Raw genomic sequence first — 23,543 nt, forward strand, 5'->3', positions numbered from 1 at the left:
AGTGCCTCCTGGGGGCCAGTAATCTGCTGAATGCTGTGTGTTGGAACATACAGAAAGAAAATAACCATAATAGCAGCAAACATGTATTGGAGCTTTACTATGTGCCAGATATTATTCTAAGAACATTATTTGCAATGACTTAATCTTCTAAAATAGGCATTTTATTGTCCTTCTTTTATAATGCCAGGATTGCTGTGTAATCTGCCCAAGGCCACACAGCTATTAGGTGGAAGAGCCATTACTGAAACCCAAGACATCTAACTTCAAAGACGAACTGCCTCTTGTACTCAATCCCCTATGCCAATGAGTTGATAGCCTAATTTGAAAGCAAACCAGAAATCTATAAATGCATGTATTTATAGATTTCAGAATGCCCATACAATTTTGAAAACATATGACATAAACTTCATACCGAAGGATTCAAGATAGGAACATATTTTCATGAATCCCACATGCTATTTTCATGAGCTGCATTGTGATTTTATATCACAGTTCAGTTCCTTGATTTAACTACAAATCTTTGTTCAAGTGATTTTGTTGTGTCATATTTTGATTAAAATTCTTTAAATAAAGAAAACTCCTAACATGAATTTATCTACCGTTACTAATCTCAAAAAGACAAGGACTAAGAAGATCATATATAGGCCTCTGAATATAATAAAATATCTTTGGTGAAACGCATTTGGCTCATTTAGACATGGTTATTCCCAAAATAGCCTAGATGGGCTGGATGGAATTTATTGCATTACTAATGTTCCAAACGCAGGTTTCCCAGTAATAACTTATCCATAAAACTCTACTTTAACAAAAGGCTACTTGATAGCATAGAATAAACTGGAACGCTTTTTTATAGCCAGAGATTTCCTAACCATAAATACTTCCATCCTACTAAGCAAATGGATCAGAAATATTTATGAGGTACCCTAAATTTTTATCACCTCTGCAATGGAATGCAGCAATTTCATCATGATCACATTCTATTTCTGCCCTTACTCTATACTGCTGATTAACTCCTTAGCATATCATAAGCAATTCATTAGTGAGAGGAACTTGGGAATTTAGAAAGGAATGAAGAGAGAAATACAGAATAGAAGTTGTTGAATCTGGTTGTATTTGATCTATCCACCGCTATTCATTGTGAAACTAAATCCAGTTGTTAATTTCAGAACAATGTCAATATAGTTGGTTAAAAAGGTGGTTGCCTAGTAATTTGATTTATCCTCTGATAGTATTAAAAATTTATTTTTCTTCCTTCTAGAAATAAACATTCATTTGGACCTAGAAATGCCAGATTGCTGACATTAGGGATATGACACAAGACTCACCATATATACATTAGCCTTTCTTTCTTTCTTTCTTTCTTTCTTTCTTTCTTTCTTTCTTTCTTTCTTTCTTTCTTTCTCTCTCTCTCTCTCTCTTTCTTTTTCTTTCTTTCTTCTCTTTTTTTTAAAGAAAGAGGCACCTGGAATTAACTGCTTTAAAAATAACTCTAAAGATGTCAAAAGGTCAAAACACAACATTATTCTGTTGGCTATGGTTGCTGTTTTGTCTCTCTTCCTTGTAAGAATAGTATGTGGAAAGCCAATATCTAATTGTACATTAATTTTACAAAAATTGTAATTTTGCTGTTCATATAAAATGCTGCATGCTTTATATTTAAAAATTTGAGCAATTAAAAATTCACAAAGAAGAAATATTAAAAATAAATTAGATAAACACAGGTTTTGCTAGCTAATATAGGTGATAAGAGTTTGAAAGTACAAAATAAACATCAAATGACATATATATATACACATACATACACACACACTTATATTTTAAACATAGTGCTCAAAAATCTGGTTATCCTGGTATCATATTTCATTATAGTAAGACACGTATTATTTAAAGTAAAACTTGCAGATGACCTCATATTAAATGTTAGTTTCAGATTCTAGTTCCTATTTTTAAAAAAAGACAATATTGCTTTGTATTGATTAATTTTTTTGTATTAATTTTGTTAATTTATTATTGTTAAGCACTTGTAAGCAAAGCATTTTGTTAGACACAAAGATAACTAAGACGTGGTAGTAGAGACTGGGTAGATACTCATCAAACTTGTTTCCTCTTCTTCGACACACAGCTAGACTACATTTCTGTGCCTCCCTTGACATTAGATACAGGCATGTGACTGACTTCTGGACAATGGAATGTGGGTAGAATTGATACACACACCACCTTCAGGGAAAGCCCCAAAGGTCTCCCATGCATTTCTCTACAGGCCTTTTTTCTTTCTTGGCTTTCCAGAAAGATCTGGTGGAAGATTCTGAAGCCTTACAGTTTGGGGAGGTCAATGGATAGATAAAACCTAGATTCCTGTATGTATGTAAGGAACAGAGACTCCCACTGCCAACCCACGTGGGATTATTACAGGGGCAATAAACTTTCGGTGTGTTAAGCTGCAGAGATGGTTGTTCGTATTTTACAGCTTGTATTTTACCTACATCAGGGTTTCTCAACCTCAGCACTACTGACATACTGGACTAGGTAGATCCTCGCTGTCGGGGCTGTCCTGTGCTTTGTAGGATGTTGAGCAGCTTCCCCGGCCTGTATTCAACAGATGCCAATTTCACCACCTTCCCCAGCCATGACAATCAAAAATGTCTCCAGACATTTCAAATATGCCATTTGGGGCAAAATTGCCGCTATTTGAAGACCACTAGCCTAATGTATACAGTAATATTTAGTATTTTTAAAAGTTTTATACCAGAGAGTCTCCCACTTTTTTATATAATGAGCTTCTGAAAAATCTGTTTGAAACTCAGATGTCTGAAGTTTGAATGACACATTTACATGTTATAAGATTTGTAATACAAGTGAACTAAAAAAATTATTTAGTTTCCGTCGCATTTAGTAGAACATTTTGAAGATTTTGTTGCAGCAATTTTTTTTTGTTTTTGAGACAAGAGTCTTGCTCTGTCACCCAGGCTGGAGTGCAGTGGCGTGATCTCAGCTCACTGCAGCCTCCGCCTCCCAGGTTCAAGCAATTCTTCTGCTTCAGCCTCCTCCTGAGTAGTGGGACTGCAGGGACATGCTACCATGCCCAGCTAATTTTTATGTTTTTAGTAAAGACAGGGTTTCACCATGTTGGTCAGTCTGGTCTCGAACGCCTGACCTCGTGATCGGCCTGTCTCAGCCTGCCACAGTGCTGGGATTACAGGCATAAGCCACCACACCCAGCCAGCATTAGTGCTTTTAACAACTTTTGTCTATCTCTTTACAGTCAATGATCTCTAAATATACTAAATGACCTTCCTCTTCTGAGATGGTTTCATCAATTTACCTTTTATTTCACTTAAAATTATTTCACTTCAGTTTAGTTGAACAGAGTCAATTACTCCCTTTTCCTCTGTATTTGAGCTAATTTCTCTATTCTCGTTTCTTATTTTGTGTAATTGTGCTTTGCTTTTTTTTTTAAACTAGTTTTTATTTTTTAATTTCAATAGGTTTTTGGGGTACAGGTGGTCTGGTTACATGGATGAGTACTTCAGTGGTGATTTCTGAGTTTTGTGCATCCATCACCCAAGCTGTGTACACTGTACCCAGTGAGCAGTCTTTTATTTCTCTCCACCACCCACTTTTTCTCCCAAGTTCCCAAAGTCCAATATATCATTCTTAGGCCTTTGAGTCCTCAAAGCTTAGCTTCCACATATGAGTGAGAACATGCAATGTTTGCTTTTCCATTCCTGAGTTACTTCACTTAGAATAATAGTCTTAATTCCATCCAGGTTGCTGTGCATGCCATTATTTCATTCCTTTTTATGGCTGAGTGGTATTCCATGGTATGTGTATATACCACATTTTCTTTATCCACTCATTGCTTATTGGGCATTTGGGCTGGTTCCATATTTTTGTAATTGCAAATTGTGCCATTATAAACATGTGCATGCAAGTATCTTTTACATATAATGACTTTTTCCTCTGGGTAGATACTTAATAGTGGGATTGCTGGATCAAATGGTAGATCTACTTTTAGTTCTTTAAGGAATATCCTCACTCTTTTCCACAGTGGTTGTACTCGTTTACATTCTCATCAGCAGTGTAAAAGTGTCCTGTTTTCACCACATCCACACCAACACCTACTATTTTTTGATTATGGCCATTCTTGTGGGAGTGAAGTGGAATGGCATTGCGGATTTGATTTGCATTTCCCTGATAATTAGTGACGTTGAGCATTTTGTATATCTGCATTTTGATGTTGGCCATTTGTATATCTTCTTTTGAGAACTGTCTATTTATGTCCTTAACCCACTTTTTGGTGGGATTTTTTTTTGTTTTGTTTTTCTTGCTGATTTGTTTGAGTTCCTTGTATATTCTGGATGTTAGTACTTTGTCAGGTGTATAAATTGTGAAGATTTTCTCCCATTCTGGGTTGTTTGCTTTAACTAGTTTTTCAAAACTAGCTCTTGAATGTATTTCATTTCTTGGTTTTTCTGTTTACATTTCCTTAACGTTTCCTTTAATTTTTATTTGTTCTGTAATTTTTCTTAGGTTTAATTTCTTGTTCTTTGTCTAATTTTTAAAATGTGATGCTTAATTTATTTTTTCTCATTTGTTCTTGTTTATCTGTGAAAACATGTAGGGTCATATATTTTTTCTCTGAACACAGCATTAACTGTATCCCTTGAGTTCTAACATGTAATGCTTTAACTAATTTTATTTTCTAGATATTCTGACCTTCAAAGTTTGATTTTCTCTTTAACCAAGTAATTGAGAAAAATTTAAAAATTTCCAAGTGATGCCAGGCGCAGTGGCTCATACCTGTAATCCCCGCACTCTGGGAGGCTGAGGCAGGCAGATCACCTGAGGCCAGGAGTTCAGGACCAGCCTGGCCAACATGGTGAAATCCTGTCTCTACTAAAAACACAAAAAATTAGCCAGGTGTACTGGCAGATGCCTGTAATCCCCGCTACTTGGGAAGCTAAGGCAGGAGAATCGCTTGAATCCAGAGGCAGAGGTTGCAGTGAGCCGAGATCAAGCCATTATACTCCAGCCTGGGCAACAAGGGCAAAACTCCATTTCAAATAAATAAATTTCCAGGTGGTATTTTGCTTTTTAAGATGATTCCACCAACATAGTGGCTCATATCTGTAATTCCAGCTAAGGGGGCATATCGCTTGAGCCCAGGAGTTTGAGACCACCAAGAGCAGCATAGTAAGACCCCATCTCTACAAAACATTTTTTTTTAATTAGCTGGGCATGGTGGCACATGCCTGTGGTCTGAGCTACATAGGAAACTAAGGTAGGAGGACTGCTTAAACCCAGGAGGTTGAGGCTGCAGTGTGTCATGATTGCATCGCTGCTCTCTAGCCTGGGTGACAGGGCAAGACTGTCTCAAAAATAAAATAAAATAAAGTAAATCATGCAGTAAAATGTTTCACGGAGCAAAGATTTTTAATGTAAGATATTATGTATTTATGGAGCTATTCAGGGGCTTTTGTTTCTTATATGTTGGAGCTTTTCTTTTCGGCATGACCATGGCTCACTGTGTTGGAGTTTTGTTTATAAAGTATTCCTATTTAATGTATGCACATGTGTATATGCATATGTTTTTAAATGCATTTTAGGTAATATGTATTAACTACTATGCCCTAACATTGTATCTGTGACACTAATACATTGGCTAGTTTATTCCTTAGTTATTGTCCATTATAATAGAAGACCAAATCTCAGAAAGATTATGCAAGATCTCTGAATTCAAATAGTAGTGCTCGGATAGCTGCCAAAATATGGCTGATTCCAAGGCCTATGCTCTTCCCAAACTGCATCACTAGCACCATGGAAGAAAAGAAAATAGGAATTGTATACCATATATAGAAAATAGATACAGCACACAGTTCCATAAAAAGGTAATTCTTTAGCATGTTTGAGATGCATGATGAGAAATGTAGATATGTTACTTTGCATTTCATAAAAGCACAAGGCTTTTGTAGGTTTCAAATACAGAGAATAGGCCAGGAAAATCATCATTCTGCTTTTAACATTCTTTCAGATTTCCAGGTATTCCCCTAAGAGCTTTCTTCCAATATTTCACTCTCACCATCAGGAAATTATTCTTCATACTTAACCTATTACTTCATACTGAGATTTAGCCCTCTCTTTGAAATTCTTTAGAGATAGAGAACAGCTGGTCCCTATTTTCTGCATAATAACCCCTCATAAACGTGAAGCCTTCTGTCATAATCTTGTCTCAGAGATACATAATTCTAATTCCTAAGTCTCATCTTTTTTTTTTTCAAATATTTTCTTTAAATGTGGTTATTTTTATTCCTGGAGAGAAAGATAATGTTTATATTGCCCATATCCTTTTTAAATTGTATTGAATGTTAATGGGCTATGGCATAGTGAGATGGTAAAATTTGCAGTATGACTGATGTATGGTGCCTATGAGTCTGTTCATGTCTCCCAAGGCCTTTTAACCTAGGTAATAGGGTTTTGGGCATTCGCTGTCCATATGTCACACTAAAGGTGCTGAGAAAAATCAAAGAGCCCATGTTCAAGAAAATTATGAAAAAGGCATGTAAATAGAGAAATTTGAGGGGTGAGCAGTGTTTTTATATAAAGTGCATATATTCTTACTGAAAAAATTAGCTTATTAGGTAGCATAGAAAAGAAACAAAATGAATATCTAGGTTCTAGAATAGCAGAGTATGTATTTTTATTAAAAAAAAAAAAGAAATGAAAGATAAGTTATCCAAAACTGTTCCCATATCAGAACTCTAGAATGATTCCTGAGTGATGGGCATTTCTGGAGCTCATATGATAATGGCAGAAGTCTAATAACATAATAATGGCAGAACAAAAAGATGGAGGGGTTTATTGGGACTGAGTTACTGTAAGAAAGAATCATCAATGCTAAGGGAATTAGTTGGAAGGATAAATTAATTCTGTAATGCATCACAAAAAATATTAATAAGATATAACAATAATCAAGAACTTTACTAGATGCCAGGTGTTGTTTTAGGTACATGACAAACATTAACTTATTTAATTCTCACAACAGCCTACCACATAAGATTTCTTAAACCAATTTTACAGATAAGAAAACGGAGGCAAAAGAAGTTAAATTATCTGACAAAAGCCACAATAGAGGTACAAGAAAGATTTGGAATTCTAACACAGGTAGTCTGATCCAAGGGTCTTTGCTCTATCAATGTCAGAAGATGATTTTAGCAAGGACTGGGCTATTGAATCTACCAATTCATCAAAACTAACCATTCTTAAAGGTTCAGATAAATGAATTTTAGTTTTAATGTTCTCTTGTACTATGGTCATAGGTGTGATTAAGAGAGACAATGCCCACAGGTGAATTTATCTTCACTGTTTAAGGAATTTTTATTAAAGCAAGGAATTCTTATTAAAGCAAGAATTTTATAATACAAATTATGTTTTCTTGCTCAGTTATTGGTTCTGTTACTTAAAACATACCTGACATTTTAAGCTGTTCTACAGTAAAGAATTACAAAATTAAAGAGAGGAATGCTTTAAATTTTTGTACTTTGCTGAAAATTCTTTTACCCAGGGTCCTTTAAAACATTAATTTGTTTTTATATTTTACTATTTTTTGTGGGTTTTTAAAATCTATAAGTAATCTAGGACTACTAGCACTATGTTTTCTAGACCTGGAATTTGCTCGGTACATAAGGTTCAAAGTTTCCTTTTCTTTTTAAAATTCTTTTTATATTTTGCAATTTTTTTTCCATAATGTTTAAGTTTTTCAATGTTTAGATATTCTTCTTTAGTGAAGCACAAGTTTCTTTTTGTGGTCCCTGATCAATTTTGAACAGCTGGAACACTGGTGGCGCTGTTAGGTGCTTTCTAGGCAGCCTCTTTAGCTTGGTGAGCTTGCAATACAGCTACAGCTTTATTGACCTTAGAACGACCTTATCAGTTCTAAGTCAACGGTTAAGGTTGGCACCCTGCGTAGTCCAGCGAGGACTTGGTCTTAGATGAGCAATTTGGCTAGGAGGATAGTATGCAGCATGGTTCTGATTCTGTAGGATAGCTTCCATGAAGTAACCTGAAGGAGGTGCTGGCTGGTAGGGGTTGTTTACCGGGTTGGGCACAGCTCGTATACTTGCCATTCTCTGCATATACTTGTTAGTGAGGTGAGCCTGGTGCTCTTCTTTGCACTGAGCTAAAGCTACATACAGTGGCTCTGTGGCCACAATTCTACATTCATTTCTGTAACTGCTTTAGTGGCTTCTTCTGGGGAGGAGAAACATACAAAACCAAACCCTTTGCTGCGACCACCCTCCATCATAACCTTTGCACAAGTGATTGTACCAAATGGAGAAAAGTCTTTCCGGAAACGTTCATCATTAATACCATCATCAAGATTTTTCACATAATGATTAACACCCTGGTATCTGGTGATCCTATCTCACTTCATCTGTTCAAATTTGCGCTTAAGCTCCGTCTGCCGTTCCACCTTTTTCTGAGCTTGACCAACGTATAGTTTTCCACTGAGCTCCTTTCCATTCATCTCATCCACAGCTTTCTGTGCATCTTCTTGCCTTTCAAGGCTTACAAATCCAAATCCTTTGGATTTTCCACTTTCATCTGTCATTACTTTCACATTTAAGGCAAGCCCAAACTTGCCAAAGAGATGCTTAAGGAGCTCATCATCCAGGTCTTCTCCAAAATTCTTGATGTAAACATTGGTGAACTGTTTTGCCCTAGCTCCAAGTTCAGCTTCTCGCTCTTTACGAGACTTAAATCATCCAACAAATACTTTGCGATCATTTAGGAGCAATGCATTCATTTTTTCAATAGCTCTTTCAGCTGCTTCCTGCGTCTCAAAGTGTACAAATCCATAACCCTTGGAACCGTTTTCATCACAAACTACCTTACACGAGAGGATGTTACCAAAAGCAGAAAATGTATCATACAGTGCTTTATGATTAATGGATTTGTCTAGGTTTTTTTTTTAGTCTTTCATATGATTTTATTTTCTTCCTTCAACCATAATAATATGATATCCAAATTTTGTCTTTTTTTTTTTTAGACAGTCTTGTTTCGTGGCCAGGTGCCAGGCTGGAGTGCAGCTGCGCCATCTCGGCTCACTGCAACTTCCGCCTCCCGGGTTCAAGCAATTCTCCTGCTTCAGCCTCCCGAGTAGCTGGACTACAGGCATGCATCACCACGCCCAGCTAATTTTTGTGTTTTTAGTAGAGACGGGGTTTCACCATGTTGGCCAGTATGGTCTCGATCTCTTGACCTCGTGATCTGCCCACCTCAGCCTCCCAAAGTGCTGGGATTGCAGGCGTGAGCCACCGCGCCCGGCCCAAATTTCGTCTTAAATGGTGGGTCTGTAAACACAGGCTTATCCATCCCACTTACAGGCAAGGCAAATGCTGCTTCTTGAAACGGTCCCACCGTGGACCCTCTGGTCATCCAACCCAATTCGCCCCCTTGCCTGGCTTTATCTTTACTATATTGTGCAGCGACTTCATTGAATCTCATCCCAGACTTTAACTTTTCCATGGCTTCCATGATTTTGCCATGTTTTTCACAGAGAATGTGTCTGACCTTTACTGCATTGCCACCACCTTTGGGACCTTGAGACTTCTTGTCAGCACTGTCACTCCCAGAGGCTGCTCCCCCTTTCCCTGCTTTTCCAGAACCACTTTTTCCTTTGGGCGGCACCTTGGAAACCTGCTGTTGAACTCTGCTTGTCTAGATTTTTAATGAATATGTTGCCCACTCCACTTTTGCAAAGTGATGGACCAGGCTGAGACCACATGATGCGTACTGTCTTGCCCGTTATAACATCAAAATTCATGGCGTCCAAAGCAAGCTCCGCGTCCGCGGGCTGCTGGAAATTCACATATGCGTATCCCAAGGAGCGGCGGGTGGTCATGTCCCTGCAGACCCGGCTGGAGAGGATGGGCCCGGCAGGCCTGAACTTCTCGTATAGCATCGCCTCGGTCACGTCGGGGTGGAGGTCCCCGACGTAGAGCGAGGTCATAGGGTAGCCGGGGGCGCTGGGGTTCATGTACCCACGGCTGCCTGCAGGGCCACAGGCCGCCACCGTTCCGTGAAAGGAGGGCTAGTGCCGGTGCCAGGGGCTGGAGCTGGGGGGAGGGCTGCGGGGGCAAGCGCAGGGGGACAAAAATCACCCGGAATCGAAAACTACTCAACGGCCCCAGAGCTGGGCGGACCCGCAGCAGCGGACTGCCGGCTGCCAGCCGGGAGCGAGGGTGGCGGTGTCGGGTCCGGGCAGCGGCAAGGCCTCGGTCTCTTTGGTTCCTTCCTGGAGCTGCTGCTGCGTCGCTGGCGGGCGGATCGGTCTCGGCTGCTTCACGGGGTTATTTTATAAAAGCGGAAGAAAAAAAAAAAAAAAAACTCTCCTGCGGGGGAGACGCTTTTTGTAAAATTTTGGGGGTTTTAAAAAAGATGTTTTTAGATTAAAAAAAATAATAAATGTGTGTTTCGACCCTGGAGCACACACTCCGCACTCTCAGCACTAACCGCGGGGGAGAAGGGCCTTGGGTAAATGTTGAAGGAGCATCCTCCTTCCGCTATGCTTTGCTGGCTCAAATTAGCATGTTCCCTTGGCCGAGCTCCTCTGGAATGCACTTGGATTTAATGCACTCCAACCATAGTGTTTTTGCTTTGAACTCACAGTCATACCAGTGTCTCATTCCTTTTATGAGATTATTGTACCTCTGTGTCTGCATTTGCCTCTATACCACTGGATTAAACCTCCTAAAAAAGTGAGGATACTGCCTTCTTTATCTTCATATTACCAAGCATCCAACTGTTTGTAACGTTTTTTCCCAACGAGCAGGGGCTACCCAGGCCAGTGGTCACGTGGGGCACAGAGTGAGTGCAAAGTACCTCAAAATTCTAGGGTGTCTGGCAAGAAAGATCAGACGCCAGGTGCAGAGACCTGAGGATGCTAACATTGAAGCCAGATAAATAGTCCAAACACCATGCTGCATAGTCCAGAGGCTGGGATGGAGAAGCAGGAACAAACGGAGCAGGAGAGAAAGTAGACACAGGGAAAGTGGGTTAAGACCCAGAAACGCCAAAGTAAAATCAGACATTTATACATCATCAGACAAGCATGTTTCATACAATTCCCATAATAGAGCCTTTAAAATGCTACCAGTTCCTTTGTGGCTCTCTTGCCATCTTTGTCTATACAGAAGTATTTATTCAATTATTTCAAGGTTTTTTTTCCCCCTATTTCATAAAAAAGAGTGGAAAATGGAAAACTGCAATGCATCTTATTGTAGTAACAAAAAGCGTAGGTCTTATAAAATTGTTACACAGATGAAAGTAATTCTATGTGCTTTACATGCTAATTCTTCAGCTTCCATCTATGGTACACTGTACTTCAGCTAATTCGAGTGTGAGTTTGACATTAAAGGAAAAATATAAAGTTTTAAAACATGGAAAAATTGCTTCAACAAGGCTGGGCACAGTGGCTCACGCCTGTAATGCCAACACTTTGAGAGGCTGAGGTGGGCGGTCAGGAGTTTGAGACCAGCCTGGCCAAGGTGGTGAAACCCCATCTCTACTAAAAATACAAAAATTAGCTGGGCGTGGTGGCGTGCGTCTGTAGTCCCAGCTACTCTGGAGACCGAGGCAGAAGAATTGCTTGAACCTGGGCGGCAGAAGTTGCCGTGAGCTACAATCAGGCCACTGCACTTCCAGCTTGGGCAACAGAGGGAGACTCTGTCTCAAAGAAAAGAAAAAAGCACTAATACCTCCTTAATGAAAGCATTCTTCTATCAGTACAAGTTGATGCTATTACACATACAGGAAAAAAGAGATATGGAAATTGGAAAAGAGGAGATAAAATTATTGTTTATAAATAATGACTGTATGTATCAAAATGCAAGGGAATCGACTGAAAAATTCCTACTGACTAATCAAATTTGTTAAGTTGCCTGTATATAAAATCTATATAAAAAAGTATGATGGTATATATACCTACCATGTAGCCACAACAATTTAAAAAATAATTTAAAAAATTTAAGAAGTATAATGTGAAGGACACAACTACCAAAATAATTTTAAAAGAGAATAAACTTGGTAAGAAATACACAAGAGTTTTATGAAGAAAGTTCTGACGCATGACTGAGGGACATGAAAGAGGCTTTGACTAAATTGAAAGGCATTTCCTATTTGTGGAAAGGTAGGCTGAATATCACAACATTTTACTCATTTCTAAATTAATCTCTATACTTCATGAAGTCAGTTAAAAATAACAACAGGAGTCTTCTTCCTTCTCCTCGACTTCCTCCTCTGTCACCTTCTTTTCTGTGAGGAGTGGGGATGGGGATTAAATAAATTGATTTGAAAATTCAAAAGAAAAGTTAAACACGCCAGAATAGCCAAAATCATTCTGAATAAGAGTAATAAAAGGAACAGCACACAGATTTTATTTATTTATTTTTGAGAGAGAGAGTTTCACTCTGTCACCCAGGTTGGAGTGCAGCAGCCCGATCTCAGCTCAGTGCAACTTCTGTCTCCCGGGTTCAAGCCATTCTCCTGCCTCAGCCTTCTGAGTAGCTGGGACTACAGGTACACATCATCATACTTGGCTAATTTTTGCATTTTTAGTAGAGATGGGGTTTTGCCATATTGGCCAGGCTGGTCTTGAACTCCTGATCTGCCCTTCAGGCTTCCCAAAATGTTGGGATTACAGGGCTTAGCCATCACTCCTGGCCTCGGATTTATAAACCATATTATAAAGCTGAAATATTTAAAACGCATTGTTACTAGGGCATGAAAAGACAGATCATTGGTTAAAAGCTGGCAAGCCAAAGAAATAGATCCAGTTTTATATCTTTTTTTAGGATATTTCCATATCATTTATTTTTTAATTTTTTATTATACTTTAAGTTCAGGAATACATGTGCAGAACATCCAGGTTTGTTACATAGGTATACATGTGCCACAGTGGTTTGCTGCACCCATCAACCAGTCATCTACATTAGGTATTTCTTCTAATGCTTTCCCTACCCTTGCTCCTCATACCCTGACAGACACCTGTGTGTGATGTTCCCCTCCCTGTGTCCATGTATTCTCATTATTCAGGTCCCACTTATGAGTGAGAACGTGCAGTGTTTGGTTTTCCGTTTCTGTGTTAATTTGCTGAGAATGATGGTTTCCAGCAGTTTTATATCTTGATAGGAGTTTGGGTTATTAAAGATGTATGCCTTTGTGAAAATCCATTGAATGTACAGTTAAGATTTGTACATTTCATTGTATATAGTTTCTCTTGAAAGAAAAAAATTAAAAAAAATTGGACTAGAATCTAATGATATGTATACTAAAGTATTTGGAAGGAAGTATGCTGCTATCTGCAATTCATTTAGAAACAAATAAGAAAACCAGAAAACAAGATGACTAGAAGGTTACATATATGAAAAATTATGTAATTATATAAAATTAACTTAACATTGTTGTATGCTTAAAAATTTCATAATGAAATGTTGGAAAATAGATTCTAATATGTAGAGAATTTTAGTATGCAATAAAGATAAAACTGCAAATCTCTAAGTTATAACATTATCTATAGAATGAGAGATTTTATCTCCGATTAGAACAGTTTTAGGAACCAGGATGCAGATGAGAAGGACTGGGTGTAGGAGATGGAGTTGTCCATGGAATGACTCTTCCAGATTCTGTGGTGTCTCATGTCCTGACTCATGAGGCTAAGGGGGAACTTTGGCATCCCAGTCCCTGAGAGTACTGTGCTGGGCCACTGCTTTCCTACTAGCGGGGGCCATGTGGGCAATGGGATGAGGACAGGCCCAGGAACTACACACACGTCCAAAGGGCTAAGAGAACAAAACAGTCCTTGTAACAAAGTGCATGTTGTGCAGGCCAAGGTCAGTTCTGTTCTTAGAAGCACAGTGATTCTTTGCTCCTTTGACTTTTTTTTTGGTTAAATTGCTCTTTTATAGCTAACAACTTTAGGATTTACAACAGTTTATTCAGGAGTTCTGAGTAGTTTATAAAGTGCTATTACTTAGCTATTTGTCTTCTGTTTTTTTTTTTCTATTTGACCCTATATTTGTATTTCTTAAAGTTTGCACAGAATGGGTGTTGGGGAGAAGTGTCATTCTGCTACTCCGTGTACAGAGTTTCAAAAAACTGGGGTTCCTGGGAACTCACCTGAGCTCCAAACAGTAGAAACTGTCAGCATGTGGAGAGAATTAGCCAGGCTTCCTCAATCTTTAAGGTGTACTTGGACTCTAACGGGTAAATTTGAGGCTCCTTTTATTTGGGGAATGGGGTGGGAAAGAGAGCATATATTTTAGTGGCAAAGGGGATACACTAGAGATTCAAGTATATGAGGACTCTCCAGTTTTGAGAGCTCTCAGGGAGAGGCACAAATTAAAGAAAACAGTTTATGGAATGTGCTCACAACTAAATTTATTTCTTTAGCACATCTTTCATTGAAAATGTCATCCTTAGGCCAGGCGTGGTGGCTCACGCCTATAATCCAAGCACTTTGGGAGGCCGAGGTGGGAGGATCATGAGGTTAGGAGTTCGAGACCAGCCTGACCAACCTGGTGAAACCCTGTCTCTAGTAAAAATATACAAAAATTAGCCAGACACGGTGGCACACACTTGTAATCCCAGCTACTCAGGAGGCTGAGGCAAGAGAATCACTTGAACCTGGGAGGCGGAGGTTGCAGTGAGCCAAGATCGCACCACTACACTCCAGCCTGTGCAACAGAGTGAGACTGTCTCAAAAGAAAAGAAAATGTCATCTTTAATGTCACTCTTTTACATCTGGAATAATTTTACCCTTTGAGTATGGAAATGCTGATGTGTGGTTTCTGAGAAAAACCTTCTCTATCTTTACATTTGCTTGATTGACAGTATTAGTATTATGGGCTTTTTGAACCCTATGCCTGCCTGAGTCCTCCTGGAAACTAGCACTGGAAAGCTTCCAGTGACGAAAGTCACCTAGCTCTGCCACTTACATGTAGTTCCCATTGGACATTATTTCCATGAGCTGTGAGATATATAATTAGCAAAGGGTCAGCAAATAAGATTTTAAAGAATGTTATTATATGAGGAGAAGTCTACCGGTAAAATTTAAAAAAAAAAAAAAAAAGAGAAGTTGTTTCAGGCAAGTTTGTAAAATTCAGTGTATGTGAGTGTTTAGGAAAAATGCTGAAGGTAAACAGTGATAAACTGGACCCCCGACCCTGATTCCAGCTGCTTTACTCTCTTTAGATTCACATTGAAAGCATAAAGCCTCATGCGCATTTACTTAGCAACAGGTTCTATGCTCAGTGCCTTACAAATCCTGTCTCTTGATTATCACAAAAACTTTATAAAGTAGGTCTTTTCCATTTTATAGATAGACTGAGGCAAAAAGAGTTAAGTCACGTTAGAGTATAATTTTCAAAAGGATAAAATCACGACTCTCAGGTAAATATAAAAAGGACATGTCAAATATTTTATTGAACTAATTAATTAATGAGAGAACAGGTAAGATGTCATAAACAGTTCAAAGAGCATTTAAGAAGTGATGGCAGTTATTAGCAACTTAACAAAGAAATGTTAAGACAAAATTGCTGAGCTAGATGTAAAACTGGTTACTGTCCAACAAGCCATTAGTATTTTAGGTTGTCTGTTCCACTGGTTGGAAATTGTTTGCATTTCTACTGGACAAAACCCTGAAAATTAGTCAGTAAATTCCCTAAGTATGAGACCTCTAATCAGTAGTAAAAATGAGATTAAACTAATTACAGGTCCAGACAATCCTAGGAGACCTTTGCCCCCATATGATACTGAAAAGATCTCTTCCACCTTTTTTCCCAGTTTGGAGAATTTTTTTTGACTGTAACCTGGTCCCACAAATATTAGCTAGTGGAGCAGCGGTTTGAACTTCAGTCTCTGTAACTCCACAGACCTTACACCCTTTGTTATAACTCAGCAATGAGTTAGTTTGTATTTTTAAGAATGTTGGAATCTATCAGGTCTTTGCAAATAATTCTTTTTCACAGCCAAGACTTCTCTGAAGCACAGAGTTTCTCTGGAGGATGAAACCATCCAACTCAGTCAATAAACACCTATCTGAAGTAGTAACCCTTTTTGTTTCTGCTTTAGAGGAGCTTCTGATACCAGACTCCAAGAACATGAGCACTATAAGAATGACACTAAGACAACATTCTATATTATGTCTGTCTTTATCAATATTAAAACATTAGGGAAACAGAAAAATTTAGGTTGAAAGCATATTTTATTAGCTGCTTTGCAAATCGCTTTAAGTCTAGGTCATATCTTTTAGAATAAGAAATAGATAAATAAATGCTCACTTTTGGGCATATCCCAGCCAACCTTTTTCAAATTTTATGCTTTAAATTAGGGTAATAATAGGGGTCTTCAAACTGGGTTCCAGAAAAAGGGGTTTTGTATACAATGCCTGAACACCTCACGTCATGTATCATAACCTCCAACACACCATGCTGTGTGTTATATTCAATTTCTGAACATATCATATCACCATGATAGAGTCATGGATACCAAGAAAGCAGCATGGTGGGGGAGGTTATCTTCAGACAAACCCTGGGGTTAGAAAAATCAACTCACCTGCCTCTGCATTAGTTTGTTCCTTCCTATGTGTGTGGTTGGACTAGATGAGACGTTTCTAAACTTTTTAGAACCACAACCTCAAAATATGAGGCCATTTCATACATGGCTTGGTGTGTTCAGGGGTTACATATCATACCTGACATGTTATGCACAGGGATTATATATCATAGACGATGGCACGATGTGTTCAGGAGTTATATATCATACATGATGGCATGATATGTTCAGAAGTTATATATGATACATGACACGGCATGTTCAGGGGTTACATGTGACAGAGAGAGGCTGTGGTTAAAGGAATCGAGGGAAAAAGGGATGTGCATGGCCCAGACTTCTTACCACCCTACTCTCTCCTTCCCTTAAAGGAATCAAGATTGCCTACAAGATTTGCAGGGCTGAGTGGAAAATAAAATTTGGGGCTCTTTGTTAAAAAAAAACAACAGCAAAAAATATATTAAATATACTAAAATATGGCATGGCATGGTGGCTTATGCCTGTAATCCCAGCACTTTGGGAGACTAAGGCAGGTGGATCATGAGGTCAGGAGATCTAGAACATCCTGGCCAACATGGTGAAACCTAATCTCTACTAAAAATACAAAAAATTAGCTGGGCGTGGTGGTGTGTGCCTGTAGTCCCAGCTACTTGGGAGGTGGTTGCACCTGGGAAATGGAGGCTGCAGTGAGACAAAATTGTGTCACAGCACTCCAGCTTGGTGACAGAATAAGACTTTGTCTCAAAAAAATAAACCCAACAAAAAATTAAAATATAAAACTTTTTCCTTTAAAAGTATTCAGTGAGTTTCAAAATGCAATAGGTATAGCCAACATAAATGAGTAACATAAATGTACACATTGCAAAAATAATATTTTTGGTGTCATAATTTTATGTAGTACAATATATAATTATTTTTCTTCTTCTTTTTTGAGACAGAGTCTTGCTCTGTCACCAGGTGCCAGGCTTGAGTGCAGTGGTGCGATCTTGGCTCACTGCAACCTCTGCCTCCCAAGTAGCTGGGACTACAGATGCGCACCAACACGCCCAGATAATTTTCATATTTTAGTAGACTTGGGGTTTCACTATGTTGGCCAGGATGGTCTCGATTTCTTGACCTAGTGATCCACCTGCCTCAGCCTCCTGAAGTGCTGGAATTACAGGCATGAGCCACCGCACCTGGCCATAATTCTTAATAACATGATATCATGATTGTCGTAAGATTTCTGGCTCACATTTTTGCAAATTCACATAGAGGTGATCATGTAAATTTAAATTTTTAGAAACATTATTTCCTTTTTTTCTTTCCTTTTTATTTTTGTTTGAGACAGAGTCTCACCCTGCCGCCCAGGCTGGAGTGCAGCACTGTGATCTCGGCTCACTGCAACCTCTGCCTCCCAGGTCCAAGTGATTCTCCTGCCACAGCCTCCTGAGTAGCTGGGATTATGAGCAAGAGCCACCATGCCCAGCTAATTTTTTGTATCTTTGGTAGAGATGAGGTTTTACCATGTTGGCCAGAAAGGTCTCAAACTCCTGACCTCGTGATCCTCTTGCCTTGGCCTCCCAAAGTGCTGGGATTACAGGCATTATCCACCATGCCCAGCTTCCTTTTTTTCCCTTCAACTTTTATTTTAAGTTCCCAGGTACACATGCAGGATGTGCAGGTTTGCAACATGCTGGTTTACTGCACGGATCATCCTGTCACCTAGGTATTAAGCCCAGCATCCATTAGCTATTTTTCCTGATGCTCTCCCTCCTTTCACCATCCCTCTCTGATTTTCAATCCATATAATTGAACACAGCATTAATTGCTCTTGGCAATTTCAACATCACAAATCATTTTTGACAATTTTAATTTAAGAAGATCTTTCTGCTATTGCAATGATTACTGGAGCTGTTAAGAGTATTTTATAGGTTGCAACAAATTAGGATAAATTTCTGATAAATAATGTCAAAATATAATTTTCAGTACATCTAGGGCTGATGACTCTTGTTTTTTCTAGAAAAAGATGTAGCTCTTTGTACAAATTTTGTGCAAGTCCAAATTTAATTTTAAATGGAAGTTTATACAATGACATTTCATTATTTCCTCTGATGTTTTCCATAACTTGTGGAGGGTGTACAAGAAACTTTCTAATTTGTGTATATTTCAAAATATCTGTTATGCATTTTATTGCTATATATTCAGTTACAAAAAAATTAATTTAAAAATTGTTTACCTCATTTATACTTGGTTTATCCAGTGCTTAATATGATAATAGTGTTATTTTCCATCAAACGTAATAATTTTAGAATTTAACTTCTATTTTTAAGCTTGCAGATGTTTGTCTTGCAAGATTGAACAGCTTTTTAAACGGAAGATTCTATAATATACTGTCGAAATTTACTACCTAAGCACCATCAGTTCCTGTCCTGGCATTTCTGCTGCTGCTGCTATTGCTGCTATCACGACCACCATTCTGTACCCAGGTCCCAGCCTGGCTCCACTCCCTTGCTTCCCCTCACCTCTGGACTGTCCCAGCCACTGGCATACATGTAGAGCCAGCAGCTTTGTGTATGCTGTTTGCTGAGCCTGAAGCCTGAGCTACACATGTGCAGGCCGCTGCTGGACCCCTACAACATACACACATACCACTGTATTGCCTGTTATTTGCATGTTCCCGTATCCTGTTGAACTTAGCTTACAAAACACAATATGTTATTTTATTTTTTTATTTTACTTTAAGTTCTAGGATACATGTGCAGAACGTGCAGGTTTGTTATATAGGTATACATGTGCCATGGTGGTTTACTGCACCTATCAACTCGTCATCTAGGTTTTAAACCCCTTATGCTTTAGATATTTGTCCTAATGTTCTCCCACCCCTTTCCTCCCACCACGTGACAGGCCTCGGAGTGCCTTGTTCCCCTCCCTCTGTCCATAACAAAACACAAGATGTTTTGACAATTGGATGAGGATAAACCTATAAGACTAAGAATGCACAGTCAAAAATAGAAAGGGTCAGAAGATTCTGATGCCACAGAAGCCAAGAGAAGGGATAATTTCAAGAAGGAGAAAGTAACCAATGGACTCAAGCAATGCCAAGAGGTCAAGTAATATCAGGACTAAGAAATGTTTGTTGGCTTAATAACACAGAAGTCACAGGATCTTAGGTCTTAGTGACCTTAGAAATGTCTTAGTGATTCAGAAATGAGCTGTTTCAGGGAGATATGCAGGCTGCAATCAATCAAAAGCAGCTTGAAGAATGAGCAGGGAGTTGAAAAATGAACTCCTACAATCCCCTTTATGGCCTGGCCTAATGATCAGTAGATATGGTTCCTCTTAGATGACCCTCAAAGTGATCTTGGAAGCATGCACAGGGGGATATCTGGTTCTTTGTAGATACTTCTCCTTCCTCTTTACCCCTGTTTATCTTGGCTTAATGAAAACAACTACCATGCATTGGGAACCTACTCTGTGTTAGGCTGGTGCTGGGAATTTTGTATGTTTATCTCTAATACTCCATGCTACACTTACCATTTTCCAAATGAAGAAACAGACTCAGAGAGCCCATGTGACTGTTTAAGTTCATACAGCTATTACCCGAGATTCAAGCTTGATTCCAAATCCCTGTTCTTGTCACTATCATAGTGCTGTCTTTTGTTTCAAGCCACACTTTCTTCTCCGTGAAATGCAAAGAGGACTCTCTGGGGAGGGAGATCAGGTAGTCTGTGACTTTTTTTTTTTTTTTTTTTTTGAGGCAGGGTTTCACTCTGTTGTCCAGGCTGGTCGACCTCCTGGTTGCAATGATCCTGCCATCCTGCCACTTTAGCCTCCCAGTGGCTGGGACTATAGGTGCACATACCACCACACCCAGTTAATTTTTTAACTTTTTGCAGAGATGGGGTTCTGCCATGTTGCCCAGGCTGGTCTCAAACTCCTGAGCTCAAGCCATCCACCCTCCTCAGCCTCTAAAAATGCTAGGATTACAGGTGTAAGACACTGTGTCTGGCCGTAGTCCATAATATTTTGTTGTCTCTTATTCGTTAATCCCAATACATTTTACATTTGGATATCTCAGAACAAATAAACTTGCTTGATATGGTTTGGCTCTGTGTCCCCATCCAAATCTCATGTTGAATTCTAATCCTCAGTGTTGGAGGAGGGGCTTGGTGAGAAGTGACTTAGCCATGATTCCTGTACAGCTTGCAGAACTGCGAGTTGATTAAACCTCTTTTGTTCATAAATTACCCAGTCTTGGGTAGTTTTTTTATACAAGGCAAGAATGAACTAATACATTTCTCAATACATTCTATTGAAATTTGCTGAATTTTATGGGAGTTTGAAAATAAATTCCTTCATATAACTCAGTCAACAAAAGTTGATAATATGGAAAAGTTTCATTCAGCCTATCAAAACTACATTAGTTAGATAGGTCCATCATAAACACACATCTCGCTCTGGCTCATCTCTCGTTCCCCTTCTTGATTAAAATGTTATTTAACTTTTATATAATTGTCAATTTGCCAAATTTTCTTCTGAAGAATGTATATTCTGTTACTGTTTATTATCATATGCAATAAATGTGTATTAGTTTTGGTTGGTTTATAATGTTGTTCAAGTTCCCTATTGACGATATTCTGTCTAGTTTTTCTGTCCATTATTGTAAGCAGGATATTATTTCAGCTGTTATCATTGAATTGCCTATTTGCTTCAATTTTGTCAGTCTTCATGTATTTTGGGGCTCTGTTTTTAGGTACATATATGTTTATAATTGATTCTTTTATCATTAGAAAATATATTTTTTTGTTTCTAGTAATTTTTTTCTTAAAATCTATTACATTTAATATTAGTACAGTTGTTCCAGATCTCTTTTGATCATAACTTGCAAGATATGTATTTTTACGTCTTTTTGCTCTCAACCTATTTGTGTCTTTGAATCTAAACTGTCTCTTATAGATAGCTTATAATCGGATCACTTTTAAAAATCCATTCTGCCATTCTTATCTTGTATTTGGAGTGGTTAACCATTTAAATGTAAATACATATAAAGAAGGATTTACAACTACTATTTGTTTTATGTATGTCATCTTTTTGTTTATCTGTTCCTTCATTACTGTCTTGTTTTGTGTTAATTGATATCTTCTAGTGTATCATTTTAATTATTTTGTAATTTCTTTTGCTATCTTTTCTTGGAGCTATTTTCTTAGCAATTGCACTAGGAATTACAATGAATGTTTTAATTTATACCCATCTGATTTGGATTAACATCAACTTAGTTTCAGTAGTTCAAAACATCTTTGCTTCTGTAGAACTCCATTCCCTTTTTTGTGTTGTCATTTTGATTTAAATTACATGATTAAATATTGCGTGCCACCAGTACAGATTTATAATTATTGCAGTTGTCTTTTAAATCTGTTAGAAGAAAAAAAAGTTACAAACAAAAAAAATACATTTATCCTATTTTTCTATGTAGTTACCTACAGAAATGTTCTTTATTTTTTTTTATGTGGATTTGAGTTACTGCCTAATGACCTCTTATTTAATTCTGAAAGGATTCCTTTTTGTATTTCTTGCAGGGCAGCTTTGCTAGCAACAAATTATCTCAGTCTTTGTTTATCTGGGAATGTCATAATTTTTAATTTACTTTTCAAAGATTGTTTTGCTTGTTATAGAACTTTTGGTTGACAATGTTTTTCTTTTAACGTCATAACACTGACTTCTAAGCTTCATGGCTTTTATTGAGAAATCAGTTGTTAATGTTATTGAATATCCCTTGCATATAATGAGTCATTTCTCTTTTGATGCTTTCAAGATTTTCTCTTTGTGTTTGTTTCTTTTCTTTTCTTCCTTCCTCCCTCCCCCCCCCTTTCCTTCCTTTTTTTTTTTTTGAAAGAGTCTCACTCTGTCACCCAGGCTGAAGTGCAGTGGCATAATCTTGGCTCACTGCAATGTCCACCTCCCAGCTTCAAGTGATTCTTGTGCCTCAACCTCCTGAGTAGCTGGGATTACAGATGTTTGCTACACCACACCTGGCTAATTTTTGTATTTTTAGTAGACATGGGGTTTCACCATGTTGGCAAGGCTGGTCTTGAACCCTGACCTCAAGTGATCCACCTGCCTCAGCCTCCCAAAGTGCTAGGATTACAGGCATGAGCCACTGCAACTGACCTGTCTTTGGTTCTTGACAGAGATTTTGTGTTTAAGTATTTGTCTCTTTGGGTTTATTCTACATATAACTAATTGAATTTCTTGAATATGTACGTTAACACTTTTCACAAATTTGGGAAGCTTTTGGCCATGATTTATTCAAATATTTTTTCTGCTCTTACTCTTTTTCTTCTTTTAGGGCTCTCATATTCTCCAAGCATATGTTGATATGCTTGATGGTGTCTCACAGATCTCTAAGGTTCTGTTTATTTTTTTTCTTTTGGTTTCTTGTGCTGGATAATCTGAATCAAACTGTCTTCAGATTAACTGATTCTTTCATCTGCCTGCTCAAATCTGCTATTGAGCTTCTAGTAAAATTTTTATTTCATTTTTCTCTCTACTGGGATTCTTTTTGCTGAGATGGCACTCTTTTGCTTTTTTTAAAGTTAGTTGAAAATAGCTAAAATACCTGATGTAAAGTCTTCATTAGTTAGGCTAATTTATAGACTTTCACAGAAACAGTTACTTTAGATAGATTTTTTTATCTCTGTGTATGGGCCATACATTTCTGCTCCTTTGCATATCTCATAACTTTTTGTTGAAAGTTGGTCATTTTTAATAATCTCAACTCTTAAAATCAGATTTTTCCTCCTCCCAAGAGTCTGTTGTCATTGCTCTTTGTTGTTATTATTGTTCATTTGCTTAGGGACTTTCTGAACTGATTCTGTACAATCTGTATTTTTTGTTGTATATGACCACTAAAGTTTTCACTCAATTAGTTTTGTTATCAACTAATGATTGGACAA

The 23,543-nt window shown here is 38.1% G+C and overlaps 1 pseudogene; it reads right to left on the reverse strand.

The window, feature by feature from the left end:
• Positions 1-1,733: 1,733 nt before the first annotated feature.
• Positions 1,734-10,129, reverse strand: LOC100394808 (polyadenylate-binding protein 1-like; annotated as a pseudogene).
• Between the last annotated feature and the right edge of the window lie 13,414 nt (positions 10,130-23,543).

The sequence above is a fragment of the Callithrix jacchus genome, chromosome 17, assembly GCF_049354715.1.
Source record: "Callithrix jacchus isolate 240 chromosome 17, calJac240_pri, whole genome shotgun sequence".
Taxonomy (NCBI): domain Eukaryota; kingdom Metazoa; phylum Chordata; class Mammalia; order Primates; family Cebidae; genus Callithrix; species Callithrix jacchus.